Source organism: Hordeum vulgare, chromosome 7H (assembly GCF_904849725.1).
Source record: "Hordeum vulgare subsp. vulgare chromosome 7H, MorexV3_pseudomolecules_assembly, whole genome shotgun sequence".
NCBI lineage: Eukaryota > Viridiplantae > Streptophyta > Magnoliopsida > Poales > Poaceae > Hordeum > Hordeum vulgare.
Genome location: NC_058524.1, coordinates 519,395,776 through 519,407,256, shown reverse-complemented (window position 1 = coordinate 519,407,256; position 11,481 = coordinate 519,395,776).

Below are 11,481 nucleotides of genomic sequence, written 5' to 3'. Positions count from 1 at the left end.
GTATGAGAACAAACTGTGGACTTTGGAGGTACTACCTGAAGGCCGCAAGGCTATTCAGAACAAATGGATCTTTAAGAGGAAGACGGACGCTGACGGCAATGTGACCGTTTATAAAGCTCGACTTGTGGCAAAGGGTTTTTCACAAGTTCAAGGAGTTGACTACGATGAGACATTCTCACCCGTAGCAATGCTTAAGTCTGTCAGAATCATGTTAGCAATAGCTGCATTTTTTGATTATGAAATCTGGCAGATGGATGTCAAGACGGCGTTCCTTAACGGTTTCCTTAAGGAAGAATTGTATATGATGCAACCCGAAGGTTTTGTCGATCCTAAGAATGCTAACAAGGTGTGCAAGCTCCAGCGATCCATTTATGGACTGGTGCAAGCATCTCGGAGTTGGAACAAACGCTTTGATGAGGTGATCAAAGCATTTGGGTTTATACAAGTGGTTGGAGAATCTTGTATTTACAAGAAAGTGAGTGGGAGCTCTGTGGCGTTTCTAATATTATATGTGGATGCCATATTGCTGATTGGAAACAACGTAGAGTTTTTGGAGAGCATAAAGGATTACTTGAATAAAAGTTTCTCTATGAAAGACCTAGGAGAAGCTGCTTACATTCTAGGCATTAAGATCTATAGGGATAGATCAAAACGCCTGATAGGACTTTCACAAAGCACATACCTTGATAAAGTTTTGAAGAGGTTCAAAATGGAACAGTCCAAGAAAGAGTTCTTGCCAGTTTTACAAGGTACGAGATTGAGTAAGACTCAGTGCCCAGCAACTGATGAAGATAGAGAGCATATGCGCTCCGTCCCCTATGCTTCAGCCATCGGTTCTATCATGTATGCAATGCTGTGCACTAGACCGGATGTTAGCCTGGCCATAAGTATGGCAGGTAGGTTCCAGAGTAATCCAGGAGTGGGTCACTGGACGGCGGTCAAGAATATCCTGAAGTACCTAAAAAGGACTAAGGAGATGTTTCTCGTATATGGAGGTGACGAAGAGCTCGCCGTAAAAGGTTACGTCGATGCAAGCTTTGACACAGATCCGGACGACTCTAAGTCGCAAACCGGATACGTATTTATTCTTAATGGGGGTGCGGTAAGCTGGTGCAGTTGCAAGCAAAGCGTCGTAGCAGATTCTACATGTGAAGCGGAGTACATGGCTGCCTCGGAGGCGGCTAAGGAGGGTGTCTGGATGAAGCAATTCATGACGGATCTTGGAGTGGTGCCAAGCGCACTGAATCCAATAACCTTGTTCTGTGACAACACGGGTGCCATTGCCTTAGCAAAGGAACCACGGTTTCACAAGAAGTCCAGACACATCAAACGACGCTTCAACCTCATCCGCGACTACGTCGAAGGGGAGGACGTGAATATATGCAAAGTGCACACGGATCCGAATGTAGCAGACCCGCTGACTAAACCTCTTCCACGGGCTAAGCATGATCAACACCAGAAATGTATGGGTGTTAGATTTATTACAATGTAATTCGCATGATGATGTGAGGACTAGATTATTGACTCTAGTGCAAGTAGGAGACTGTTGGAATTATACCCTAGAGGCAATAATAAATATAGTTATTATTATAATTCCTGTATCAAGATAATCGTTTATTATCCATGCTATAATTGTATTGAATGAAGACTCATTTACATGTGTGGATACATAGACAAAACACTGTCCTTAGCAAGCCTCTAGTTGGCTAGCCAGTTGATCAAAGATAGTCAGTGTCTTCTGATTATGAACAAGGTGTTGTTGATTGATAACTGAATCACGTCATTAGGAGAATCACGTGATGGACTAGACTCAAACTAATAGACGTAGCATGTTGATCGTGTCATTTTGTTGCTACTGTTTTCTGCGTGTCAAGTATTTGTTCCTATGACCATGAGATCATATAACTCACTAACACCGGAGGAATACTTTGTGTGTATCAAACATCGCAACGTAACTGGGTGACTATAAAGATTCTCTACAGGTATCTCCGAAGGTGTTCGTTGAGTTAGTATGGATCAAGACTGGGATTTGTCACTCCGTGTGACGGAGAGGTATCTCGGGGCCCACTCGGTAATACAACATCACACATAAGCCTTGCAAGCAATGTGACTTAGTGTAAGTTGCGGGATCTTGTATTACGGAACGAGAAAAGAGACTTGCCGGTAAACGAGATTGAAATAGATATGCGGATACTGACGATCGAATCTCGGGCAAGTAACATACCGAAGGACAAAGGGAATGAAATACGGGATTATATGAATCCTTGGCACCGAGGTTCAAACGATAAGATCTTCGTAGAATATGTAGGATCCAATATGGGCATCCAGGTCCCGCTATTGGATATTGACCGAGGAGTCTCTCGGGTCATGTCTACATAGTTCTCAAACCCGCAGGGTCTGCACACTTAAGGTTCGACGTTGTTTTATATGTATTTGAGTTATATGGTTGGTTACCGAATGTTGTTCGGAGTCCCAGATGAGATCACGGACGTCACGAGGGTTTCCGGAATGGTCCGGAAACGAAGATTAATATATAGGATGACCTCATTTGATGACCGGAAGGTTTTCAGAGTTACCGGGAATGACGAATGGGTTCCGGGAGTTCACCGGGGGGGGGGGGGGGGTGGCAACCCACCCCGGGGAAGCCCATAGGCCTTGAGGGTGGCGCACCAGCCCTTAGTGGGCTGGTGGGACAGCCCAAAAGGGCCCTATGCGCATTGGAAGAAAAATCAAAGAGAAATAAAAAAAAGGAGGAGGTGGGAAGGGAAGGAAGGACTCCCACCCACCAAACCAAGTCCAACTCGGTTTGGGGGGGGGGAGACCTCCCCCCCTTGGCTCGGCCGACCCCCTTGGGCCTCCTTGAGCCCCAAGGCAAGGCCCCCCTCTCCCACCTATATATACGGAGGTTTTAGGGCTGATTTGAGACGACTTTTTCCACGGCAGCCCGACCACATACCTCCACGGTTTTTCCTCTAGATCGCGTTTCTGCGGAGCTCGGGCGGAGCCCTGCTGAGACGAGGTCATCACCAACCTCCGGAGCGCCGTCACGCTGCCGGAGAACTCTTCTACCTCTCCGTCTCTCTTGCTGGATCAAGAAGGCCGAGATCATCGTCGAGCTGTACGTGTGCTGAACGCGGAGGTGCCGTCCGTTCGGTACTAGATCATGGGACTGATCGCGGGATTGTTCGCGGGGCGGATCGAGGGACGTGAGGACGTTCCACTACATCAACCGCGTTCAATAACGCTTCTGCTGTACGGTCTACAAGGGTACGTAGATCACTCATCCCCTCTCGTAGATGGACATCACCATGATAGGTCTTCGTGCGCGTAGGAAATTTTTTGTTTCCCATGCGACGTTCCCCAACATCATTTGGCTCCACTCATTTTATTTATTTATGAGAGATTTTGCAAGTTGAAATTCAAATCAATTCAAATTAAAAGAGATTTCAAAAAAAACTTCAAAAGTGCTTTCAAAAGTTTTCTTTGAAACTTCGAACTCTCATTCATTTTAAATTTCAATAAGTCATGGCATCTTCACTCTAGGATTTTGTGTTTGAAATGAATTTGAATTCATTAAGGTCAAAATGCAAAGTGAAAGTTTGGGAAAGTCATTTCATTCCCTCTCATTCAACTTTCAAAAAATTTCAAAATTTCACTCAATTTAACACAATCAATCACACAACAATCCAACAAATAACCATAATTATTTATTTAATATAATATTACAAAATTTAGAATTTTGGGATGTCACAAAGTACCACCCTTAAAATGAATCTTGTCGTCGAGATTCGAAGAAAGAAGAGGCTAGAAAGAAGGTTAGGTTTGGGGGGTCTTCTTGAAAATTCGTTGATCGTCACAATGGTCTGGGGTGCTACCACCCTTAAAAGCCAGGTTACGGTTCCATCACTACTAATGTACTCCATCCTTAGAGTTGACGGTGTCGGTCTTCTCATAGTCTCCAGGATAACTCTTTCACTGATGCTCTTTCGGTAGGGGCATGGCCTTTTTCCTTAAATCTTGTGTCCTTTCATCCACGTATGGTTCTTGTGAGACCGGGTTTGCTCAACTAACAGGTCTATCGCCAATACTGAATTACTTTTGGAATCTCGTTGTTGTCAACAATTACTGATTCTTCGTGTAGGAAATGGGTCTCGGTTGAATCTCACTGTATCACCTATGATTGGCAACGGTTGCCCATATATGGTTCCATCATCCTGCCATTCTAAGGTTTTTGGCTTGTCGTACCGACACTCTTCTAATGTTTTAAGGCTCTCTAGTTTTCCATCAACATATGATAGTTCATGATAAAAGTCTCCGGTATGGGAGCCAATCCATCCCATACTTGAATCATTACTTCATAGCAGACAGTGAATCATGTGTTCTATCAATTGGTCATCCTCACAAGCATTGCAAAATTTCTCTCGTTGATGAACGAAGTTCTGATAATTCTATTGATTCTCCAAGATGAACAAGACATCTATCATTTCTTCACTACTCTGGGATTGTTGCATTCTCCTATGTAACGTATGTTGAAAATATCAAAACTTCTTCTAAATTTCTTCCTTCAATAAGGTAGTGCTTGCTCCTTATTAAATCATGGGCTTGGGGTTTATGGGCCCACTTCAACACTTGTAGAACTTTAACTCACCCTTTGAGTTACTATTGTTCCTTATTCCTTATTAAGTCCATTAGTACTTCAATCCTTCATACTCTTGGGGTAACCATTATATTAAAATAACTCCCACACTTATTTTTGTCCAAACTCCACTCTCCGGAATACATTTTCCTTTCCATTGGGTTGTTCACCACAAAATGTTAATGGTTCATCCGTATATCTTATTCTTTTCATATCTATTCCTTTATGACATCCTTAATCACTTCTCAAAACTTCAAGTTCAAAAGTACTTTATTATAAATGTTGCCATCCACATACTTTGGTATGGTCATTACTTCCATATTTATTCATTTGCCCCCCTTGAAGGTGCTTTAGTCCCACTGGAATTGTGCGATGTGCTCCTTGAAATCATCAATCCTTTGTTTCATCAGGGTGGTCATGAACTTCATCTCCATATCGCTGCATGCACTGCTCTTAGGTATTCCTAAGTATGACTAAGTCTTGCTTCAAGTATTTCTTCAGTCTGGCATATGGCTTCCATGGCAGTTCCAGGAACTGAGTCAAAGAAGGTTGCTCGTGGTAGACATGATATGAAAAAGTATTGCCCCATAGTCTTTCGGCAAACTCCTTTCACATAGTGGAGGTGTACCTCCACATACCAAAGTTCCACTCCATTTTCCATGAAGGGGTAGCCTTTGTAGACTGCATCTCCTTCAAGATGAATGTGCTTCATCATATACTTCATGATCTTTGGGTAATCATGATCACTAGTCAGGGTCATGATCGTCTCCGGGACCTTGAGGAAAGGCTCATAAAGGGTTATCATCTGCAGTTGTAAGAAAAGGGGTACTCGGATAATGTATGTATCTTATTGTAGGATCGAAAGTATGTCCAAGGGGGGGGGGGTGACTAGACTACTTGAGAAGATAAAAACTTAGCCTTTTCCCAATTTTAGTTGTGGGCCAGTTTTAGCAATTATGACTAGTCAAGTTAATCCTACACATGCACATCTAAGTGTATAACAGCGAAAAGTAATGACATGCAAATGTAAAGTAGAGGGTAAGGTAGGGAGACCAAACGCAAAGGTTGACAGGGTGATTTTTGGCATGGTTCCGATAGGTGGCTCTATCATATGTCCATGTTAGTGGAGACTTCAACCCAAGGAGGGTAACGACTGCTAGAGTCCATGGAGGGCTTGATGACGAGTTGATGAATATACTTCTCGCCCCTCGTTGGTTACCCCAAGTGGAAGGTGGAGATGTAGTCAGCAACAAGTTTCCCTTACACGAAGACTGTAAGGTTTATCGAACCAGGAGGACTCCGAGGATCAACAAGTAGGTGTCCGCTGCTGTGGTGCTAGCAGGAGACGTGGACCTGCACACACAAAAAATAACTTTGGTCCCAACGAGTACAGAGAGGTTGTCAATCTCTCCGACCTTGTAGTTTGCAAAGGATCAAAACACAAGCGGGAATAGTGACAGTGATTGCAACCGAAAAGTAAATGAAAGCACTAAATTGTGGAGGTGTAAGCAATGGTGGTGATATGGGCCTGAGTCACATGATGTTCACTAGTGATGTCTCTCTCCCAAAAGACGATAAACAACTATGCTTGGGTAAACAAATTACAGCTGGGCAATTGACAGAATTATGAACGCACCGCAATGCTAATTATGCTACTTGAAAGTTAGAGGCTCAATAGTAATGGGCAGTACGCCAAGACAAATAGTCCCTTTATTCATCAGCATCTACTTACTAATCATCCACCTTGAGATATCTATCCAGAACATCTCGCTGGTATTAAGTTGCGAGCCCCACCCAAAGTGTAAACTCAAAGCAACGGACAACTGCATTAACGAACTATGTGTAAGGTAAACCATCCTTGCAACTGTGGTCACAAGCACCGTTCTTTTCTCCCTAGTGGCAAAAACACATCCCCTAGTCTCATGTTTCTGTCACTCAAGCTAGACACCAGGAGGCATGAACCCACAATCATGCATAACACTCCCTCTTGGAGTTACAATTTACTACTCGGCCAAAGCAATAAAGAGCAACGGAGAACATGCATAAATCACTAAAGAACATACTATAAAAGGATAATCAAATATATAACTCATAACAATCTGAACATAATCTCATAGTCCAACGAATTGCAACAAACCGAGCATAGCAATAACATGAAAATTACATAGATGCCTTGATCATGTAGGGCAGCTCAGAAGGGCTAATCGTTGAAGCATAAGATTGGAGAGAAGACATCACATAGCTACTGGTCATGGACTCATGGTCCAAGGAGGACTACACACGACACGTCCGAGAAGCGTCCATGGCGGTGGAGAAGCTCCCGGAGGTCAATCCTCCCTCCGACAGGGTGCCGAGAAGAGGTCTCCTGACGCTCCCGATCTCGGAAGCGCTTAAAAAGATATAGCATGAAAACTAAGAGCTAAGCATGACAACAACTATGTAAAGATAGATAACATACAAAAAGGATAACCATGAAAACAAGGAAGGCTAGGTTCCGACTTGTTATGACCAGCAAGCAAAACTAAAACAAACTAAAAAGTAAAGAGCGGGACGCTCCAAGTATAGCACATAACATATGAAGTGATAAAAATATAGCATGGAGATGGATGAACTGATGATTGTTGATAGAGAAGGGGATGCATGGGGGCATCCCCAAGCTTAGACGCTTGAGTCTCCTTGAATATTTCTTGGGGTGCATGGCGGCATCCCCAAGCTCGAGCGCTTGATACTCCTGGATCTTCATTCATCATCTTCCATCGCATACTTGAAAACTCCCTTCATACAAAACTCATCATAAGCTGATTAGAGTGGTTAGTATCCATGATAATATAATTCATTATCTACTGGAAATAAAGATTCTCGTCAAAAGCTATTGTTTCTCATGGTTGCCAAAAGGTTTTTGCAAAGGAAAATAAAGCTTAAGATTTGCAAAATGATGAAAACGCAAAATGTGGCAGAATCTATGAAAAACAGAACATCAGGTAGTAAATAATTTTTTCGGGGCACTTCTGCAACTCAATTCAAAAAACTCAGAACAGATGCCAGAAAGAAAATTATATATAGCATGCTGTCAAAACAATTTAGATCAAAAAGATGATATGGTGATTTTTGGTGAATTTTTCCGTCAAGCAGAAATAACCTGTTTCTGGACAGCATGTCACAACTTTTGAACTTTCTTGCAATCGGAGGCTAAAACTTGGCACAAAGCATGAAAATAAAGATAGAATGATGTTGCTACAACATTCTTCCAGTTTAACAACGGATGGTGACTCCCACCTCCCACCTCCCACCTCGGCGACTCTATGGCGATCTGGTGCTCTAGCCGGCGTATCCTCCATCCTTGCCGCTCTTCTGCTGAGGTGAACCCTCCCGACCCCCTTACGTGGTCGTGCATGGCTTGCATGGGTGGTTCTACGTTGGATCTGGATTTTTCTCATGGTTTGGCCTTCGTCGATGAGGTTTATCGTCATTCTGGTGTTACGGTGCATCCTATGAAGCACCGCCGCTCCTTCATCATGGTGGTTTCCTTTGGTCGTCATGTGTTCCGTCTCTCTGTGGACACGATCGCCGCAGCTCTGGAATCTGTGATTGGGGGTTCTGCCATTGAGCTTCGCGTCTCTCAAGTTACATATTCGGTTTTCTCCTTCAAAGTGTCCTGCATGCAAGTTGGCTTTCATATTCTGGACTTATGTTCATACAAATGCTCAATTTTTAAGTGCTTCTTCCATCTATGGGGCCATGGTGGTCCGAATTGGCATCGGGAATTCTCCCTATGGAAGAAACAATGTGATGCTGAATGGATTATTGTGAGTCCATCCAAGAGGAGAGCCTCACTAGGTCTGATGGCAATGCATTCCAGACCTCTAAAATCCTCTCTTAAAACTGGATCATCCGTTCGTAAGAAGCTCACATTCGCGTCCCTCCAGCAATATGAGGTTTGCAAGGGTTATAGATGTCCTGTTTCCCATGAAGAGCTTCTCACGCTTGAGCAGGCTGGTTATACAGTGCCTTCTCGTGAACGTGTCATCATTTCTGTGCCAACGCTGGCGGAACTCCGGTGGACGACGGGCACGCCGCATATTACGTTCAGTACTGTTTCTCGCCAAGAGTCACCCTCCGGATCTCCCGGACCTGATTTTCAAATTGCCAAGTGTAACGGAAATTCTTCCGTGCATCACGGTGCTGCAGCTGATCCCGCCGAGATTCATGGTGTTTCGAATTATGAGAATCAAATTTCGGTGGAGAGTTTGGATTCTGGGACGATTTCTACGCTCATTAATGAGCCTTCTGAGGTTACTTCCTTACCTCGGTCCGAACCCAATACTAGGATGGATATTCCCTCCTCACAAGAAGCCCATCTGGCCTTTGATGAACTTATTAATGGCATGGTTGAAGAAATCTTTTCTTGCTCTATTTGCAACGCTCGGGGACATCTAGCTGCCAACTGCACGGCTTCGCCTGGATACGCTGACAGAACTGTGGGTCACACACGATCTAGAGGAGCCCCTTTTATGCGTAATAATTGTCTTACTTGGAACTGTAAGAGACCCACCACCTCCCCTGTCGCTGATATCTCGGGAACTGCTAATACTCTTGGCAAAACCGCAACGCCTGCAGCACAGTTCCTCCTTGTCTCATCGCCGTCGCATCCTCGAACTCCCTCCGAGACACCGCCTACCACGCTGCCCCCACCTCCCACAATGGCGAACTTTGAGCTTGACCCGGAATTCTTCCTCCCGCCGGGCCACAACATCATCGACGGAGGTCCTGACCGGCTGCCTTGGACCTACACCATGCCTGCCATCCCCATCACTAGGCGTCATGAGCGCTTCGTCATTACTGATGTCCACCCTACACCCTTGGCAGACAACTTGGTCCAGGTACGGCAAGAGGTGGCCGCTCTTCTTCTTCATAGAGGACTGCATGTTCGATCAGCCCAGCCATGAATTGAGGGCGCGGGGCTGTTTGAACTTCGGGATGCGGCAGAGAGCTTCGCTGCGGTAGAGATTGTTCCGCAGGAACTTGCTCACAACTATGTAGTTCGCTTCTTGCCGCACGATCAAGGTGTTGGCTTCCGAGGACAAGAGGGTTTTCGGCAGGGGTGTCTGATGCTCCTGGGGGTCCCTGTGGATTTCCGCAATACTGAAGACTTGCGGGCTGCAGTCAACACCTTCGGAGAGTTCCATCATTGGGTCAACGATGATCCTTACTTGGTTCGCTCCATTGTGTTTGCATCTTTCTCGGATGACCGACAAATACCTCACAACATCAGCTTCTCTGAATATGCTGCTTGGGGGGGGGCAAAGGTGTCCTGGTCTGCACCTGTCTACATCTTGGGGGCGGCACGTGCCGAACTGCTGCCCAACGACGAGGATCCTATGCCCCTCAATGGCAACCCTCACCCGCTTCCTGGCCATCTTGTCAATGACAATCTGCTGTTTGCTTTGCCCCCGTACCCTACTTTGGGATGGAATGCAGTACCGCCACCACCCAAACCTGCACCAGTGGTACCTGCTGCTGCTGATGAAGGTGGTTGGGGACAGCCGGCGGCTGCTACTGATGGAGGAGGATGGGAACCTGAGGCGGCCCGAGAAGCACCACCTGCTGATCCTGCTCAAGACCAGGAGTCCATGGTGATTGATCAACCGAGTCCTTCTTCTTCCGACTCGGTTCATGAACTTGTGGATCTAGACCCACATCCCCAGGGTGACGTTGCGGCGGACGCCGCTGATCTTGCTCCTCCTGCTCCCTACTTGGATGCGATAGTGGCTGCTCACCCTGCCGCCCCTGATGCTGACGTGGCACATGTTGCCCAGGCTCCCGCTGCTGAGCCGGAAGAAGAAGTGCAAGGGGAGGATGAGGCGCAGGACGACAATCCTCTGGCGATCGTCCTGTACAAACCCCCGCAGGTTCAGTCTGACAATCTTTTTGTTGGAGCTACCAGGGTTTTTTATGGGCCTCCTCTACTGCCGGTACTCTCCTGGTCCCGAACTTTTGATGCTCTCATGGGAGTTGCCACCTCCATGCGCGTCCCTCGCCAGCTGCAGATGCCAATGGTGACGCCCATTGTGACCCCCAAGCGATCCTGGGCGGTGGCTTTTGATAGTGCTGCCCCAGAGCTGCCGCCGCCAGAGCCAGCAAGCACCCCACTCTCTTTGGACGAGGTAATCCCAGTCAGCCCCTCTTCATCTGCGGAGGACTCCTCCTTTCAATCTCCTGCTCCGACGAAGAAAGGGACCCATAAGAAGGCCACGCCTGTAGTCGACTCTTCTGTTCGTCGATGCACTCGCGGCTCCATCAAGCGGGATGGCTTCATGCCGGTTCTGCACGAGCTACCGGTGCATGTCCCCAAGAAGAGGAAGCCCAAGGCCAAGCCAATGCCTTCTCCAGCACCAGAGTTTGCTGATGTGCAAATTCCTCCTGCCACTCCTATCCCGGTGATTCAGGCTGTCGGGCAGACGCTTGGTATCGCCCCTGAGAAGCTGACTGTGGATCGTCTTATGGAAGATCCGGTTGATCCCTCGCCATCATCTGCAGGTGTTTAGTCTTCTTATGTTAATTTGTTGCTGTACTGGCTCCATGTACTGTCAGATTACTATTTGCTCTGTGTTTTGGTTAACTGAACCCTGGTTGCAAGGGCTATTACATACCCCTGCTTTTGCTCTATATATATTGTCCAATGGATAGTCATTCTACGAGAAGTTGGCGTGTGTTGTGTTGGAATGTGCGTGGCCTAAATTCGGACCATAGACAACGTGCGGTTCGTAATAAGATTGATGAGAGCCTGGCTGCCGTTGTATGCTTGCAAGAAACCAAAATGCAGTCTATTGATTTTCAAATAGTCA